The following is a 19,484-nucleotide window of genomic DNA, read 5'->3' on the forward strand; positions in this document are numbered from 1 at the left end:
TATTGATGGCAGAGAGGTGAGCGGAAAGTAGATATATAGAAGTGTCACTAACAACAATTAAATTCCATTGCACAAGGTTAGGAAGGTAACAATCGACCATGGAGAGTTGCCATGAGGGAAAGGTGTTACCCAAGCGCGTGTAGTAACCCAAATCAACATAATTTAGCCAGATTATGTGCTCCTTTGCCCAATAACATAAAACAACTTTCATTATTTGCTTGGTAAATCTATTTGGTGTCTCCAGACTGCTCCAAAGAAAGACATTGCTCTCACCATAGACATTTTTAGATTGATCTAAATACAGATGAAGCCAATCAGGTGCCACTGGCTTCTCCTACACCAAGAACTGAATGAGGACACATATTCTCATTTTGAGGGATCTGTAACCTCTCAGAACCACACAATCCACAGCCATAATTACTTACAGGCACTCTATTGTTCAACATTTGCCATCACCCCCTTCCAGCAAATTTAGATCCAAACCTAAGAATACAGCCAGATTTGCCTTTTGTTGACATGGGCAGACCACTTCAGCCTTTAAGGCTGGGCAGTAAATGCACAAAAGAATCTAGAAAACCCCACACACTCACTCCCATAAACAGATAAGCCAAGTTCACAGATATGGTAGATTTCTTGAAGGTTTATGAACTCCTCTCTCTGAAGCTTGGCCTCACAGAGACCTTAAGGGGAAGATAATTAGATAATGAACTGTCGTCATCTGCCATCTCAGAAGGTTAGTCGTTCAGGAGGTCGCCGCAGCCTTAGTGGATAGCGGCGTACTGGCACGGAGGTGATCGGCGCTTTCTTTGGCTTGCTGATTCTTTCGCTCTTCCAGCGTTTGGGAACATTTACAGCTCCTGAACTATTTTTTGGTGTTGGTAGAATCACATTTGTGTAGATAGGTGTCTCCCGTGCCACGGTTTGAGAAACAAGTATTTTGTTGGGTGGAGGTTCCTGAGGTGGGAGCCTTCTCTGGAGCTCTGGGGCCCCGCTGAAAAAACAAAGTTTCACAGCATTACAATTGGAGGATCTCCTTTTTGAAAATACATACATCGTCTGTGTAGGAAATACGCATTGTGTACACTTAGATATGTCTCTATACTGAGGTCTTCTAATGTGCCTAAATAAAATTATTTAACAAAGTTCGCATTGTTAATTCCTTCTTCTAATGCAAGTCAATGGTGCCTCTGAATTACTCCTTCTTTGTAGTTAGTATCGTTGTCTGGAATATTTTAGTAACAAACAAAAAACAAAATTGTGCCTGGTAGGATGAAAACATTATTTACCTGCAACTAAGGTTCTCCTGAGGTGGAATCCTTCATTGATTCAGAATCGGTCTAGAAACCTGAGAGAACTGCAAGTATAAATAATAACTTATGCCCAATATGATGACATCATAGAGACAGTATATATGTTAGTGCCTGTAACATAAAGTCTGGACACAGGTATGCTGTTTCTTCTTGAGTTTATTCCACCAAGAATTCCATCCATCAACCGGCAGGTATTAACAGCAACTGCTCAGGTTTACTTCTAAACTCCTCATAGAATCTAATGACACACATCAATGACATACATAACATTTTGCAAATGACATATTACAATTCCATTACTATTACAACACCATTCAGAAGAAAGGCGGTACACCACACACCTCCCCTCTTTATCAAAACAAAATAATACAGAGAACATATTATACATAATCAGATAGATAAGATGGTCGTTTGCACATTCTGGATGAACTACGAATTTTAACTTTTCTATCAATCTGCGGAGCAACACAAATTGAGCTTTCACCAAAATCATAGTTTACCTTTCCCTTCACAACAACAACTCTATTTAGATTCCAAATGCGATGGTCTAGTGTTTTTATAGCATTATTAAACACTTTGATCATTTTAATAGGTTTCATGAATTTAAAATCTGAGTTTCCCAATAAACCTGGGCGTTTAATCATTACCACATCACCCACCATCACTTTGGTCGTTCTTACAGCTTTCTTCACATCAAAGTAGCTTTTCCTTTCTTTAGCCTTCTCTTCATCTTTCTTCTGAATCATGAGATTATCACATTTTCCTTTCTTCCCTTTACTTAATTCATACTTGTTTAACCATGCAGGTTCTACATTTGTATTAGGAACTCTACCTCGGAACAGTAAGAAAGGTGTTTTCCCAGTGGTAGCATGAGGAGACAACCTATACTCCTCTATTTTATTTATTACCTCAGATTTCCAATCTAAGGACAGTGACTTTGCTAAATCAATAGTTTCTTTAATCACTCTGTTAAATCTCTCTACCATTCCGTTGGCCTCGGGATGATAGAGAGAACATGTTTTATGTATAATTCCTTATGAAACAAGCTGAGCACCGTTATCGGTTAATAAGGATTCAGGAATCCCTTCTTTTGAAAACAAACTCTTCAAACACCGAATCACATGACTAGAATCAATAGTTGGTAACAATAAGACTTCAGGTCACCGTGAAAACATGTCAATCAAAACCAATACAAAAGTCTGTGAGCCATTATTATGTATTGGACCAAGAATGTCAAGAGCTCTTGCCATGGGTTAGAAGGACGCCTTCTTAAAACCATTGGTTGAACACGTGTGCACTTTGATTTGTCACTTAATGAAGATGGAATACAATCACGTATTATCCGTTTTACTTCCCTATCCATACCTGGCCCCCAATACGACATGCGCAATCTCTCTTTACATTTGGTTAATCCAGCATGTGAAGAATTAAGCAAATCAATGAGCTCCTTCCTAAAACTGCTTGGAGGACCTAGTCTAGTGCCATGAAACATTAATCCATTGTCCACGGATAACTCATTGCGCAATGGCCAAAATGTCTTAATAGTATCTGATCCCTCCTTATTACTGATCCAACCTTTCTTAATGAGATTCAAGACTTCATTCAAAGTGATATCTTGAGCCATTTCATCACACCATCTCTTTTCAGAAATAACATCCTGATCAATCACACAAACCCATTCCTCAGCACCTTCTAAGACTTCTTCTTCAGATACAGTTTTGGGTGTAAGGCGTGACAACACATCCGCCACCTTATTTTCTATACCTGGGATGTATTTATTCGCAAAATTGTATTCTTGTAGTCCTAGCACCCATTTAGTTATCCTACTAGAGATTGAATCAAGACCCTGTTTGCTAAATATTTCAACCAAAGGTTTATGATCAGTTCGTACCTCAAAATCAACGCCCCAAAGAATTTTTTTTTTCTTTTTAATGGCCCAAAATATCGCGAGGGATTCCCTCTCTACTACCGAATACCTAGTTTCAGGGTCTTTAACACTGCGTGATAAAAACATTATGGTTTGCATACCTTTGAGGCCTTGTTGTTGCAAAACTGCACCCAAGCCCTTTTCGCTGGCATCAGTGAGGAGTATGGGTTTAGTCTTTGGGTCAAAACTACTGAGAGAAGGTGCAGTTTTAAGTTTCTCTTTAATATTAATAAACTCTTTCTCACAACAGTTAGTCCATTCAAAATCAACTCCTTTCTTCAACAAATACTTCATGTTGACAGCACAATCTGCAAACAATTTCACAAATTTCGCATAATACTCCACAACACCTAAAAACTTCATAAGTTCACTCTTACAGGAAGGAGAACTCATTTCTTGTATGGTGTTGATTAAATCAGATTTCGGTTTGACCCCCTCACTGGTAATATTGTGACCTAAATAATTTATGGAGTTTGTTCTGAATGTACATTTCTCTGCTTTGATAGTCAGGTTGTGATCACTCAGCTTCTGTAAAGCTACTCTTAAGCGAGCATCATGCTGACTTACATCATCTCCACTGATCAATATGTCATCTTGGTACACATAGACACCTGTGAGACCATGAAGGATATTTTCCATAACTATCTGGAAAACTGAAGAGGCTGATACTAAGCCAAAAGGTATGCGTATAAATCTATAAGTACCAAATGGTGTTATGAACGAAGTAAAGTCTCTACATGACTCTTCTAATTCTATTTGGTGATATGTACTGAAAACTTTGGCACCACCTAACAGAACCAATAATTCATTTATATTTGGCAACGGATATTTATCAACCACTACGCATTTATTTAATTGTCTCAAATCAATGCAGAGCCTCAAATCCCCATTAGGTTTGCGAGCTGCTACAACTGGGGCCAACCATTTAGTGCCCTCAACTTCCTCTATGATGCCCCAATCCTTTAGTTTATCTATTTCTTTTTCCATGTCATCCCTCACAGAAAGAGGAACATTCCTTACCTTGCAACATACTGGAATAGCATCCTTCTTAAGCACAATTTTATGTTTGTACCCCTTAAGACAACCTAATTCTTTTCTGAAAACATTTGGATATTCTTTCTTAAGATCAGAAATTAAGTCATCATCACCATCCTTCTCGATAATAGAATTCACATAATTTTTTAGTTGAATAGGAGGGTCAGCATTAGGATCAAGATATATTCCAAGATAACCTTGATGGATCCAGCTAATAATGATGTCTCCTTTCTTTGAAACATAGATCTTCCCTGAGACTAATCTACTTTTATATTCAATGAGACCTAGAAAATATCCATGAAGTTTAATAGGTTCTCCGCCATAGGATAATGGCCTTATATCAGGTTTCAAAATTTTGACCTTGCCTTTCAAATTCTCCATGTAAAATCCACAAGAGACTATCGGAATTTTTGCACCTGAATCAAATAATACTTTAGTGCTAGCACCCTCAACTAAAATATTGTCACAAGGATAATTTTTCCTCTTTTCCCCACTTACTACTTGTACTATAATTTGTCCGTACTCGTAATCATCCGTGCCCGATTCACCATTCTCGCCTTCATAAATCTCAACCTCCTTAACTTTGGATATAGGCCTACTGTTACACATTGAGGATAAATGACCCTTCTTTTTACATTTAGGACATGTTTAACTCAAAGCAGGACATTTCTTGTCATTAGCTAAGTGTCCTGTTCTACCACACCTGTAGCATCTGCCATTCATCTCCTTTTGATTCGAACTTTCTTTATTTGCCGTGGCACCTTTATACTTATCTTTATATGTAACATTTGTTTTACTCGTTTTTGATTTCTTGAACTTTGTATTCTTTGTCAGAGTCCTTCTTTAACACAGCGATGCACTTTAATGAGTGTTCAATCCTTTTAGCTACACTGAGAACTTCATCCAACGTAGGCTCATCACGTAGCCATAATTCCTCTCTGACCTTTTCCATATTGCATCCAAACATGGAACTGATCTCGTATCCGTTCATCAGTCAAATGATCAAATTTACATGAAGATGCAAGCTTCCTCAAATAAGTTACATACCCTTTCACAGTTTCGTCATCACCTTGCATTCTTTTAGCAAATTTGTATTGTTCCACGATAGTGCTCACCTTCGGTAAATAATGCTTATCTAATTTCTTAATACATATTTCATAGTCATTGAGGTCATTGGCTTCTTCTGAAGACAGATCTGGTTAATGGTCAAATACATCTTGACCCTCCGACCCTAAACAATGTAGGAGCAAAGAAGATTTCCTTTCGGCACTAAGTGAAGGTCCACATACCCTAGCATATCTTTCGAACACCACCTTCCATTTTTTCCACTGTATGGGAGGATTTCCTGGACCAGTAAGAAAGAAGGGTGCAGCAGTAACATTCTGCATTTTAAATTCTCCAATTCAAGTAGAAATTCAGTAAAATAAATATTTCACTCAAAATTTTAACGTGCCGCACTACTTTGTATGAGAGTGTTACACTATACGCGCAAGCACTGCAAAATTATTAATTGTAATATTCATCAATTATTATGCGGTTTGTAAATTACAAGGCGGTGCGCATCAACGCAGAATCGTTGTCAATTCCAATACTAAATGCCAATTATATTGTTGTGAGTGCAGAACTGTTAACAGAAGCAGAAATGTCATGCAAATACCAGAGCTGTGTGCATCAGCGCCATGAATGCTGTGCGCATCAGTGCATAATTATTAACTGAAGCAAGATACCATGAAGTTACAGTGCTGTGTGCATCAGCAGAAATAATGCTGTGAGCATCGGACACATTCAATTCACTTATCGTTGACTTCCCAATCCAAGATGGCTTCCACGTTTTGATTACACATCGTAATGAAGTAGAACACAGCTGAAAAAGATCAGATTGCTGAGTGAAGAATGGAGGTGAGTGAACACAAGAAAGAAGCTTCCACACTCAGAGTTCAAATTCGAAGTGCACGTCAACCCACAGGTACCCACAGGTAATGACGATGTTTACTTTCAACTGTTCAAAGATACACTTTTGATGCTCGATGGTTTTTCCACAGTTCTTGTGGCACAATAACCATAACAATCCTTTTTCCAGACCCGCTCGACCAATTTTAGATAATGAGACTCCAAAAGTAAAAGGTCAGGAAGTCTAGGATTGTTCCTTAGATATCAACTTACGATGGCCATTACAAGCGCTTCCTGCCGATTACTATCACAAGCGCTTCATACATATATGTTGCTTTCCCAATTGATGATCAATGGTTTTTCCACAGTTCTTGGGGCACAATAACCGTAACAATCCTTTTTCCAGACCCACTCGACCAATTTTAGATAACGAGACTCCAAAAGTAAAAGGTCAGGAAGTCTAGGATTGTTCCTCAGATATCAACTTACTGAGGAAATATGAATTTTTTATGGTCAATTGTGTCCCCTATCTAGACCCCAACGGCTCCATGTACATGCTACAAGTACATGTATGTTCCCTCCACTTCAAGCTATGAAGACGCAAATACGATTGTGTCCAACGTTAATATGTACTCTTTCATATCTGCCATGAATGGGCCAGATATTCCGTTCCTAAGTATGCCTTGCCACCGTCTTTATATGGTATACTTTTCTATTTTCCAGCTCTGGCAAGGTAGGCCCTGAATCCTGCCATCGAGCTTTTTCCTGCTTCTGCCTCTGAAATGCTCCAGCCTGAACCTGCATCTGTATCCATGAACTTTGTCTTACTTCCTGCGCGGCTAACGGTGCCTAGCCCGGCCTGTTGCCTGCCAAAACTGTATTCAGCCTTCAAGTTATCTGTTCCGCTCCTCAAGAAATGCATTCCTGTCTAAGTAGCTTAGGTAAACATCCCTCTAGCTGCAGAGCAAAGGGCCCGGCCTTACTGTCTCCGTGCAAGTAATTCATGACTCTCGTTACCATGGTAGGCCCATGCCCCCCTCGCATCTCATGTAGACACTTAGACGCTTGTACACGCACTAGCAGTCAGTATAGAATAGGATCTGTCCGAGAAGACCTTTCCTCCAAGATAATATAGTTCTTTAAACACAAGATATTAGATATGATTCAGGACTAGGTTGTCCTGACACCCCAGACTTCTGTCTCCTCATGTAGGGCTAAATGTCAAGTTCCCTTCACCCTCTAGTTACACGTCAATCACACGTCATGCGGCTGCGCGCGCATCTCTGCCATATATTTTTGCTGACCTTGCAGGATTCTCTTATGGATCCACCCACATGTGTCATCATCATAATGACGTTTTTAGTATACGCCTCTATGCACGCCTATTGTAACGCCTATTGTAACGCCTTTTCTATTACGTATGTGTATTCTTATCAGCTGTTACGCCTCCTGCATCTGTCTTTACTGTAATGCATTACTATATATGCTTTAACCTGTCAATAATGTATTGCTGATCCCTTCCTGAACCTTCGTGGTGACGGAACTCGATTGCCTGGTTCGAACCATCATTCCTTTGTAAGGAATAAATTCCCTATTATACCCTCGAATACCACGGATTCTGCCTCTTATTTTTACTGAGTTATTCGTATTGTATTTTACCGCATAAATTAAGTCTAGGTAATTAAAATTTACCACATGGTCATTACAAGCGCTTCCTGACGATTACTATCACAAGCGCTTCATACATATTATGTTGCTTTCCCAATAGCCACTGTCTCTGACAATTCTCACAGACCAATAAGGACGAGCCCACATCGATCTTTGTAAACCCCAATAAACAACCAAGAGGGCAATTAGAGCAATTATGCGGCGAAGCTCCCAATCCGTTTGAGTACAAGTCTTGAATAATCAAGAAATTTGTTTTCAATAAACATTCCCAATTTCTTGATAAGTTTTATGAGAGAACAGTCATACAGCTGATTGGGAAATATTTTAAAAGTAAGATATCTTTGGGTGCAAATCCTATTTTCTTTAAAATAAAAGATATCTCTCACCAATCTTCCGTGTTGAGATTCCTAGTGGGCATCCTGCCGACTACGCCAGTGAAGCATGCCTGTAACATAACGTCTGGACACAGGTATGCTGTTTCTTCTTGAGTTTATTCCACCAAGAATCCCATCCATCAACCGGAAGGTATTAACAGCAACTGCTCAGGTTTACTTCTAAACTCCTCATAGAACTAATGACACACATCAATGACATACATAACATTCTGCAAATGACATATTACAATTCCATAACAATTACAACACCATTCAGAAGAAAGGCAGTACACCACATTTTGGTATTTGTAAAGCAAAAATCTAGCTGGCTAGCAATAGAGCCCTGTGCAGAAAGCATAATCTGGGGGGGCAGAGGCATGAGGTAGAGGTAGTGAAGGAGGCGAGATGTCAGTCCATCTGAGGTAGTGTTCTGTCAGAAGGGAGTTTTCAGTTCCTTCCTGAATTGTAGGAGGGTAGGTGCTGTTTTGAGGTTGGAGGGGAGATGCTGTTCCAGACCCTTGGCGGAGAAGGCTTGAACTTTTAGTTGTTTTACTTTCTGCAGTGTTTAGTCTCTAGTCGGGTGATGTCAAAGCTCCTCAGCTGGCACTGACCCTCCAGATGCAGTTAGTTTTAAGATAGATAAGCAGGTGCCTTAGTATGGAGGACAATGTGTGTGAAGCAGTGATCTTAAGGATGATCTCAGCTTGCAGAGAGAGCTAGTGTAGCTGCTTTAGTGTGAGGGTAAAGTCAGATTTCTTCATCGCCTTGTTGAGCCGGGCTGCAGCATGAAGGATGCCTTTTAGGGGTGGAAGGAGGGGTCTCTGGAGTGCTGCTGAACAGGACATTGCATCCATCTAGGTCTTGAACTAGGGCTTGAACTAACATTCTGAACTCTTCTCCTTGATGAAAAGGTTTCACTTTTCTTTTTTTTTTTTTTTTTAAAAGACCTTTATTGTTATGTTTACCAATACACAGCTTTGGCCTACAACCCCTCGGGCCGGCCGCATAGTTGCATACATGCACTTTGTCTTATCTAACACAGCCCAGTGCCGTCAACCCGGGGGTACGGCGGCGATAGAAGGTGCAACCGTATCAACAGTTAGAGAAGGATAATGCAGGCCTCATTTTCTCTGTGTACAGCCATAAACAAACGGAGAATACCACAATGGCGCCGGGCGCCTAACGATCAACTGATCCCCCCCCCCCCAAACTCCCCTAAACCCAGTCACCACTCGAACCTCATAAACACTCCGTACACATGGGCGAACGCGGCACCCACTTTCCAGCCACAGGAGCAACAAAATCGTGGGAGTCCTATATAGCCCCTGCGTCATCCTGCTCGACGGCAGGCGGCTCGCAAATGCCACCCCGAAAGTCATTCCATTTGGACCATACTTCCCCCCATTTCCGGGGGTACCCTCTTGCTATATATACAGTCTTTTCTCGCAGCATGCACCAGTCCATGTCGCCGTGCCAGTCCGAGAGTTTTGGTGGAGTAGGGCTTCCCCAGAGTCTGGCAATGTTCCTTTTTGCCACCATTTGACCAAGCGTCACCCAGAGCCTTCCCTTCGGTGGCAGGTCCGTTGGCTCCCATATGTTAAGGAGACACCTCTTGGCCTCCGGGCGAATTTCCACCTCCCATACCTCCTCCATACACTTTACCACCCTTCTCCAATAACGTTGAATCTGAGGGCAGTCCCACAACACGTGGAAGAAGGTACCCGTACCCCCACATCCCCTCCTACAAAGTACTGTGTCCGCCCTACCCATTTTGTGTAGCCTAGTACAGGAGATATAGATTCTGTGTAAAAGCTTGAGTTGGATCAGGCGCAGCCGGGCAGATATCGCGACCTCCCTAGGGGAGGCTAACGCATAGAGCCATTCCTCGTCGTCTATCTCAAGCCCGTCAGCGACCCACTTTTCTCTAAGGGGCAGCAGCAGATCAGGGGGGTTGTTAATTAGTTTTTTGTATGTGAGGGATATGGCGTGTTCTGGGAGATACCCATCCAGTAACCTATCTTCCAGCGGGGAGGCTTGCGGTGGCTTAGTTTCTGGTGGAATATTGGCCTGTAAGGAGTGCCGCACCTGCAGGTATCTAAAGTATTCAGTGTGTGCCAGCTCATATGTGTCTTGCAGTTGGGCGAACGTGCGGATCCCCGTGGGGCCCCAGATGTCTCTGATTTGGGAGATGCCGATCAAGTCCCAGTTTCGGAAGCCCTTTGTGCGTCCAAGATTGCCCAGTTTTTCAGACGCCCAGAGTGGCGTGGCTAGCGTTAGGACTCCCGCCCATCCGAGCTTCCTCTGGGCAATGCGCCAGACTTGTACCGAATGAAGTGTAGGGCCCGTGAGGTTATGGGCACCTCGTTTGGAGTAGAGTGCTCTCTCATAGTTCCCGCCGGGAAGCAGCCACCTATCCATACCGAAAGCTGGGTCGTTCCCGTCGCCGTATGTCCCGTGATTGATCGCTGTGAGATGGGCCGCCCAGTAATATTTACGAATGTCGGGGAGGGCTACACCGCCGTCGTACCACCCCAATGTGAGTTTAGTCAACGAGATTCGGGGCGATCCCGCCCATAGGAGGTCCCGCAGCGCTGCCTCTATCGCCGCAAAGTAGGCGTCGGGGACTAAGTCGGGATAGTTTTGTAGCGCATAAAGGAACCGTGGCAACCCCAGCATCTTGAATAAGGCTGCCCCCGGCCCAACAAAGACAGTGGCAGGCGCTGCCAGGCCTTGGCCTCCCTCTGCAGCTGAACCAACGGTGGCTTGAGGTTGCGCTCGTACAACAGGGTCTTGTCAGTCGTGATGAATATTCCTAAGTACCGGAAACCGTCTTCCGCCACCCTGATAGGGCACGCATCAGGGAGCCTCGGGGGGTCGCCCCGCAAGACGTAAAGATGTGATTTGGCCCAATTGATCCGGAAGCCAGAGTTACGCCCGAAACTAGCAAATATGTCGAGTGCCACAATGAGTGACCTGCGCGGCCTGCAAAGGTATAAGAGAATGTCGTCGGCGTAGAGGGATATTCTGTCCTCCCACCCCTCCGTCCATGCTATACCTTTTAGATCTACGTCCTGCCTTATCCAGGCCGCGAGCGGCTCAAGGGAGAGGGCGAAGAGAAGAGGAGAGAGGGGGCAGCCCTGCCTAGTCCCTCTTGCAAGCGTGAACACCTTGGACAATTTGTTGTTAACCAGTACCTGCGCGAGGGGTTCGGTGTATAAGAGACGCACCCAGGCTATGAATTGAGGTCCAAATCCGAATTTATGCAGGACTGCGAACATGTATGGCCACTCTAAGGTGTCGAAGGCCATTGTGGCGTCTAGGGAGATTACCACTGCGTCTTCCTGCAGTCTGTGGCGCTGCCCCAGAACGCCGTGCAACCGTCTGATGTTAAGGGCCGTGTTACGATGGGGCATGAAGCCTGATTGGTCCGGATGGACCAACGAAGGAAGCACTGCCTTGAGCCTGTTGGCAAGCGTCTTTGCCAGTATTTTGGGCTCCGCGTTGAGGAGCGAGATTGGCCTGTAGGAGGCACAGGAGTCTTTGGGTCTCCCTTCTTTAGGGAGTGCCACGGGGCAGGACCCCCATCTCCTTGCTTCGATCGAACATGAGTTTCAAGTATTTGCTAGTGACGTCTGGACGGAGTTTGTAGAGCTCTATCGGGAGGCCATTGGGTCCGAGAGCCTTTCCAGGGCGAAGTTCCCCTATTGCCCGCTGCAGTTCGGCCTCGGTTATCGGGCTATCCATAGCTTCACGATCTTCTTTCGAGAGGGAGGGCAAGCGAATATCAGTTAAGAGGACCCTGGAGTCCTCCTCCGGCCGGTCCGACTCACTCCGATAGACCCGCTGGAAGTGTCTCGCAAATTGGCCAACTATTTCCCGGGGTTCTGTCACTACATTCCCAGACTCGGTGCGTATTTCAGGCACCACCTTACTGGCTTGTTGTTTTTTCTCCAGCCAGGCTATCAATTTCCCGGCTTTATCGCCCTGGTCGTATATCCTGCCTAGCTTGTGTTGAGCCACTGTCTGAGCCTCCTGGGTAACCAGAGCCCTATATTCCGCCGCCTTCAACTGCAGTTTGTGCCTAACTTCACGATCCCCACCCTCAGTCGCCTCCCCCTCCAGAACCTCCAATTCCGCCTCGATCGGAGTAACCTGCAGGCGCCGCTCCCGTCGCCTGGCCGATATGACCGAGAGCGCCTCCCCTCTAATCACGGGTTTAAATGCCTCCCATAAGGTGACCGGGGAGTCTACAGAGCCCAAATTGTCATCAAAGTACTGGGAGATTGAGTCGGACACATGTTTCCTGGTGTCCTCATGTTTTAATTGCCAAGCGTTCACGGGTACTATACCTCCCTCCCGGTGATTACCAAATACGATATGTGTACGGACAGGTGAGTGGTCGGAGATATCCCTAGGCAGGAGCTCTGTCTCCCGGACTGTCATATCAGGTTGCAGAAGGGTAAGGATATAATCTAGTCTGGAGAATGAGTGATGCGACCCCGAGAAGAAGGTAAAGTGGGTGTCCGTAGGGTGGAGCAGTCGCCAAACGTCTGTGAGTCCGAAGTTGTCAATAAATTCCGCCAACCACCCCTGCCATCGAGGGAGGTCGCGGGGGGGCTGCCTATCTCGGGTTCCTGACACCACAGCGTTAAAGTCCCCACCCAGCATCAACTGACCCCCGGGAAGGGAAAGGAGCAGCGCACCCAGATCCGCGAAGGCCCGGGCCTGGAGGCCAGGCGGGATGTATATAGAAAGCAGGGTAAGTGTACGGCCCTCCCACCGTCCAGAGACAGCCGTGAAGCGGCCCTGCGGATCAGTTTTGATAAGGTCTATATGGAAGGGCAGTGAGCGCCGCAGGAGGATCCCCACTCCCCGTGAACCAGATGTAAAGCCAGAGTGCGCCGCCAGCGTGTAGCCATACCTATTGAGGGCCTGACAGACATTACCCATCAAATGAGTCTCTTGCAACAGCACCACGTCCGGCTGGTGCCGTTTGAGGAATTGCAGGACTATAGTGCGCTTAAGCCTGTCCCCCAACCCGTTGACATTCCAGCTGAGGACTTTTAGGCTCTTCTCCCAGCGGCTATCCATAGCCCTTGCTCCGCAGGGTGCCTCGTCCCACCACCCCAGTGTTCCGGCTGACGCAGTGATGACCTAGTTCGTGTGACCATGAATAAACCCCAACTCCCCGCCCCTCCCTGATCCCCACCCCCGCGAGGGCCCTCAACACCCGCAGTCCGGGACCTAACAACCTTCACACTCCCCCCCCCCCAACCTCAACAATCCTCAACATCCCTACCCCCCCTTGCCCAACAAACCCCCCCCTCCCTGCCCCCTGCTCCGTGGGCTCAAAACTACCCACCGCCCCAATTAGCACAGCGCCTGTCGCCCAACCCTACCCCGGTGAGAGCTCACCGAGGAACTCTACGTGGGAAGTCCGTGGGCCAGCCCCATCCTGACCGCCCGCCCGTGGTGCCCAGTTAACGCAGCCCCCAGGCCCACAATACATCTGCTACATAAGGAGCCCGGCTCAGCAACCGCGGGCATACAGTCTAAGCACCTAATGGAGCACGCCAGTCTCACAGTTAACAACTTTAATACGTTACTGTCCGATGGCTTCTCAGTCGAACGTCCGTGGCTCATCTCACTGCGTTGTCTCTTGGTGTGTCCCAACGAGGACTATTCGATCTTGACCGCCAAGACCGCTGGCTCTGCTCTCCTCCGTCCACTCGCCCCGTCGCTGACCCCGGGGAGGAGTTCCCTGCGCTTCTCCACTGTGCACCATCTCGCCGTGGGGCCCCCGAAGTATCCTCCGAGTCCAGCCACTCCTGCACCGCCGCAGGCGAGGTGAAGAAATGGGATTTGCCACCAGCTATGACCTTCAATTTGGCGGGAAAGAACATCATGTACCGAATCCCGCGGTTTCGGAGCGCCGCCTTCACCCCCTGAAAGGAACGCCTCTCCTGCTGAACCTGGAGCGTGAAGTCCGGGAAGAAGCGAACAGTGGCGCCCTCGTACTTCAAATCACCGTGTTGTCTAGCAGCCTGGAGAATTGCATCGCGGTCTCAATATTTTGGCAATGATTGTTCGCGGGAAGGCCCCTGGTTTAGGTTTCGGGATCGGGGCCCTATGCGCCCGCTCGACCGTGAACAGCTTAGACAGTCTCTTGGGTTTGAGGTGTTGAAGGATCAAATCCTCAATAAAGAGCTCCATACAGTCCCCTTCAAGTCCTTCCGCCACACCTACCACACGGATGTTACTTCTCCGGGCCCGGCCTTCCTGCTCATCGAGCCGCGAGGCCATCAGCCTATGCTGGTGCATGAGTTCGTTGACCCTCCCGGCGAGCCGCTTCTCGGATTCCTGCAGGGTCGCGATGTCAGCTGCATTGGTTTTAGAGCGGTCGGTGGTGGTCCCCTGGTTTCACTTTTCTTGAAAGAGAGATGGACTCATGCTATTTTGCTCTTCTTGATAATGTGTTCTTTGAGTGAGGAATTTGGCCTGGTTTGCCAGGTGGGGTGTGATGCCGGTGACATCTAAGTTGCAGAGCAACAACAATCAGAGAATGCTTGGTGATGTCAGCAAACAGGAGTAATTCGGTCTTCATCAGGTTGAGGAGATTTTGAGATAGAGTTGGGTGTTGTCCGCTTACTGGTACATCTTGATGTTGCTGTCTGCAAGGATGGTTTCCAAGGGATACGTATAAAGGTCGAAAACGATGGACGACAGGATGGAGCATGTACATATCTCCTCCTGGTTTATTCTGCTTTCAAGGTCCTTTACTGATGCTACTAAAAAAAACATTACAGGTTGATCGATATTGAATTAATGCGATCACAATATGGCAGAATAACCAGATTAACCACTGGTAAATAATAATTCCTTCTACAGCACTGGAGGCCTGATTCTCTGATATTCTCAGACATCAACATTTTACTTAGAATTAGAGTAATTTTATTTAGGTGTGCCAAAAGTGTGATGACAAAGGGCCAGTGCTTAATTTGGGCCAGTGGTTGCGAGTGGGATGAACCGGCACCAATCCTTAATTTGTGGAAAAGAGTGCCGGTGCCCTGAGCTCTGCTCAGCTGAGAAGCCGGCAGTCGGTACACTCAGGCGCACCAAATACCAAGGCTGGTCTCCTTGAATCCACTACCAGATGCTCCCTGATCCTCCTTCTCACTCTTGCAGACTCCTCAGCAAATATCTGGAGTGGGAAAATAGGTGCAAGTCCCCAAAAATATTGGCGATGGCAGACGATGGCAGCCACTGGCAACCACCGGCTCAAATTAAGCACTGACCTGCACTCATTTTTTGGAAGGGGCACTTATTTTTCAAAAGCAAGAGAGAGGAAAACACAAAAGATGTTAAGAAGGAGGAAGAGAAAGAAGGCAAAACAGTGACAAAAGGAGAAAGTAGGGATGAAAACAAATCTACAGGAATGAGATAAAAGTGCAGGGAGTGTCCGGTGGTGGATTCAAGAGGCCTGAGGTGGAATCAAGACTATGTAACTCTGGTATTCGGCCACCTAACATTCGATAGAGCAGGCTGAGGGCTTCTGACCAATCATGGGCCCCGGAACTTAAGTCATATACAAATTAAGCACTGCAAAGGAGAGAACCTGATTCTTGGGATCAGGATCTGAGCACATATGTGGTTGCCGATTGTACTGAGACCCGCGCAAAATATTCCAGGTGCCATATTGGGCAGTCGTCCATTTATGAATTTACTGGAAAAGTGGATTCCCCACACAAGTTCCACTGTGCTAAGTGGCCACAGGCACTTTGTGGATATTGATAAACATAACCAATATATTTCAGCACAGGTTGGAGGGAGTGCTCATGAGGGTTGAAATGTTTTTCAAACACACCTATATTTTCAGGGTGTAAGGGAAAGGCATTCTCTGCTTGTAAAATGCGTATTTCCCTAAATCCACATTTTGCCCTCAGCAGTCGATTTAAGAGAAGTGTAAGTCCAGTTCGAAATAAGTATTTTTTGTAGATTTTCGAGTCTAGTACTCCTTTAAATGCATGAGACTATTACCGGGTAAATCTATGGAAATTGTCCGCCTAAGCTTAGCTCTTCAGTAGATTTCTTTTCACGTTACAAGGCTGGGAAGCCGTGGTCAGAAATGAAGAGTTTGTATTTTAATAGTTACTATTGGCAAGCACTTCCTTGTTATCTTAGCCCCAAAAGTACCTAAATTATTGCTTTGTCTATGTAAGACTTGAAAATAACCATATAAATACATTCATTTTCAATAGGAAATTTTTACAACATATTCACAGTACACAACCTAAGAAAAGCTGCTGTATTACCCTGTCTTTCTATCATTTTATAGGTGAACACTGTCTTTTAGTCAGTCTGGGCGCTGTAGTTATGCCACGGTTTCTGCGTTATGAATCTAGAGTACAGTAGGGGAAGGGTATGTCCTAAAATCCTAGGTTTCAGTTGTGCTCTGGCATTCAGTTGCAGGGGAGCCCTAGGTTTCAGTTGTGCTCTGGCATTCAGTTGCAGGGGAGCCCTAGGTTTCAGTTGTGCTCTGGCATTCAGTTGCAGGGGAGCTTAAACCATTCCGACCTCAAGCTATTATTGGAACACGTGTCATTTTGTACCGCACAGTGGCGGCTCCGCCGCGAAAGCAGAGGAGCGTTGCCCCACTGCGCAAAAAGGAAAAAACAATACCGTATCATTATTGCCATTTTATTTTTCCTATTGAGCCGGTGGCCTGCGTGTAGTGTGTCGGGCGGGGCTCGGCAGCGCATGGGGAGGAGTGGTTTGCACTCCCAAAGTGCGCACTTTGCGTGTTCCTGCCGGCCTGCATTACACAGCCTGGTCAGGAACATGCACCAGCTTCCTGTTTTGTCTGAGCGCCGATCCACGGTGCTCAGACCAATCACAGCGCTGCATTGCAGCGTTGATTGGCTCAGGGGAGCCTGTGTGCCGGATGCTTCCTGCCGCACTGCAGAGGAAGAAGGAAGAGGACGCAGGGGAGGGGGCGGCCGGCTGGCTGTTATAAGGTACTTTTGAAAATTATTAATTAATCTCCACCTCCCCCCGCTCCACCATCCCCGTCCAGTAGCAGCCGCTACTGGTACTGCACGCTAATTTGGGTTCAGGGCATGATAGCGCTTGGAACCCTTGCCTCCTATGATCATACCTTCATATTTTATCAATCTAAGGGTTACTTGGATGATCAGGTGTCGAGTCCGTGTACAGAATGAACAGGTAGACAGGAAGGTTCTAGTTTCTACAGATTTCCTTGGTGTCAGCTGAGTTCATTCCAGTATGTTCCCAACTGGCCACATGGCTACTACTACACAATTTTCCCTTATATTGTCTGGAGTGCTGTAGCTTATGAGCAAACGCTCATGAAAAGTTCCAGTACTTCAGTGGACACTCAACTAAGCTTGAAGTTTACATTCAAGCAATGGTTGGAGATTTAATTAGACAAGTTATCTAAAAATTGGCTAAAAATCCATATTCGGCTTAATACGTATTGGCATGCAATTTCACATTATTTAAATGTATGTAGCCTTCTCCTTAACTCCTACTTTACTTATCCTTTAATTTTTGTTTACTGCCCCTTTCAAGTAGAATCTCAGTCATGCAAAAAGAAGGGGGTGGTACCCGAAGCTTAAAGCCAAGCATCTGCTCTGAGATTTCAATAGCTTTCCCACCTCTAAGACTGGGCCTGGGATTGCAGAGGGACCTATGAAGATGTGTGTGACGCGCAAACAGGGCCGAGGGCATGGATCTCTGTGGGGTCCTGCACGTCACTCGCTCCACATCAGTGTGCCACCTGCAGGGCTTTAAGTGTGTCAGGTCCTGCCAGGTCTTAGCTGTGGCAGTAATTGCAAACTTTGAAACTGGTCCCTATCGGGTCCTTAATTTGTTTCCGTTCCAGGTAAAAACAATGCTCGAATTCCCAACAACTGTAGAAAGCCTTGAGGTCATACAAAACAGCGATGCACTCCCTGCTTACATTATATTTTGGGTTCACTTTGCATTCCATAAGAGTATTTGTTTTTCCCCCCATATGTTGTTTCTGTATTTTTTTCATTCAGCATATGACTCTTTTATGTGAACAGAGTTGCTTTTAGGCATCTGGGTAAATTGCGGTTGCGGATGAGTGTTCATGACGGCACACGGGTGAGAGCTCTGAAGATGAGGGTCTGAAGGCAGTGTAAATGTCTCACAGTGCCTGTCAGTGTGGCAACATAGTCCAGGCTGTTCCTACACTCTCTGGACACTAACTAGCCTAATCCTGTCCATCAGCACCCTCCAGCTGCGCCAGCCCACCCATCGTTTTACTTGGGTACACCTCATTGCTTGGTGGGGAATTTCAGCCTCACACTCCCTAACATTACTGACTAAGCTACACCTCTGGGAAAGGTATCCCCATATTCATTGGGATCACCCCAAACCTTCAATTCAGGAAGGAACCGAATACTCTTTCCTTACAGCCTTGAGTAGAGTATGGTTGCCCTGTGCGGGATTTACACTCTACAAACAACAAATACATCCATAATACATTTATGGGGCGCACAAGTAGCAAAGCACTTCTCTTGCGACCTTGGTGTATTTTATCACAAACTCTACGAAATGCAACTGGAGGTCGCACCTTTTTAAAGATCATAAAGCTCTACCCAAGCCAGTCAAAACTGGAACTTGTGCAATGCTTTTGTATGAAGATTTAATGTGGAATAACATGCGGCAGTATTCAGCCTCTTGCGAGGAAAAGCTCCGCAAGATAGACACTTGCATACCAAAAGGCCGCGAGTTACTGACGTCATGGTTTCACAGTACTCTGGAGGAAAATACATCCAATTTCAGCACTAGCTGGAAGTCACAGGAGAAGACCTATGGTCGGGCTGAGATCCAGGGAAAGTGGGAAGCTCTCATCTAAATAAAGGCCGGCACTGAGGAACTACATAAAGCATGCTCACAAAATAAAACCTTCACCCAAGCCTACTTATTTACAGGGGCGGCTCCTTGGTTATAGCAGAGGAGAGTCCCCCCCACTGAAATGCCCCCAGAGACGAAAAATAAAATGGTATTGAAGCCAATTCATTACCATATTATTTGTTGTCACCCCGTCCCGAACAGAGTGTCAGAACGGGGCATGGCCTGCTGAATGGCGGCAGCAGCAGAGAGGAGGGCGGGCTGCCTTGTGCACTTCTTTAAAATTGCGCATGTCTCTTTGGCCGGCTCTTTTGTGACAGAGAGCCACACATGCGCACTTTAAACCTCTCAACAAAGCAGTCTTGAGACTAAGTGCATGCA

The 19,484-nt window shown here is 45.8% G+C and overlaps 1 long non-coding RNA gene across 1 annotated transcript in view; it reads right to left on the bottom strand.

The window, feature by feature from the left end:
* Nucleotides 1-861: 861 nt before the first annotated feature.
* The window catches only part of LOC146809022 (uncharacterized), a 61,610-nt gene continuing 42,987 nt past the window's right edge, over nucleotides 862-19,484 (bottom strand). The window contains exon 3 of the long non-coding RNA XR_014965518.1: nucleotides 862-991. This is a non-coding gene — a long non-coding RNA (uncharacterized LOC146809022). The remainder of the gene's footprint in view (nucleotides 992-19,484) is intronic.

This window comes from Triturus cristatus, chromosome 7 (assembly GCF_964204655.1).
Source record: "Triturus cristatus chromosome 7, aTriCri1.1, whole genome shotgun sequence".
In the NCBI taxonomy this organism is placed as follows: domain Eukaryota; kingdom Metazoa; phylum Chordata; class Amphibia; order Caudata; family Salamandridae; genus Triturus; species Triturus cristatus.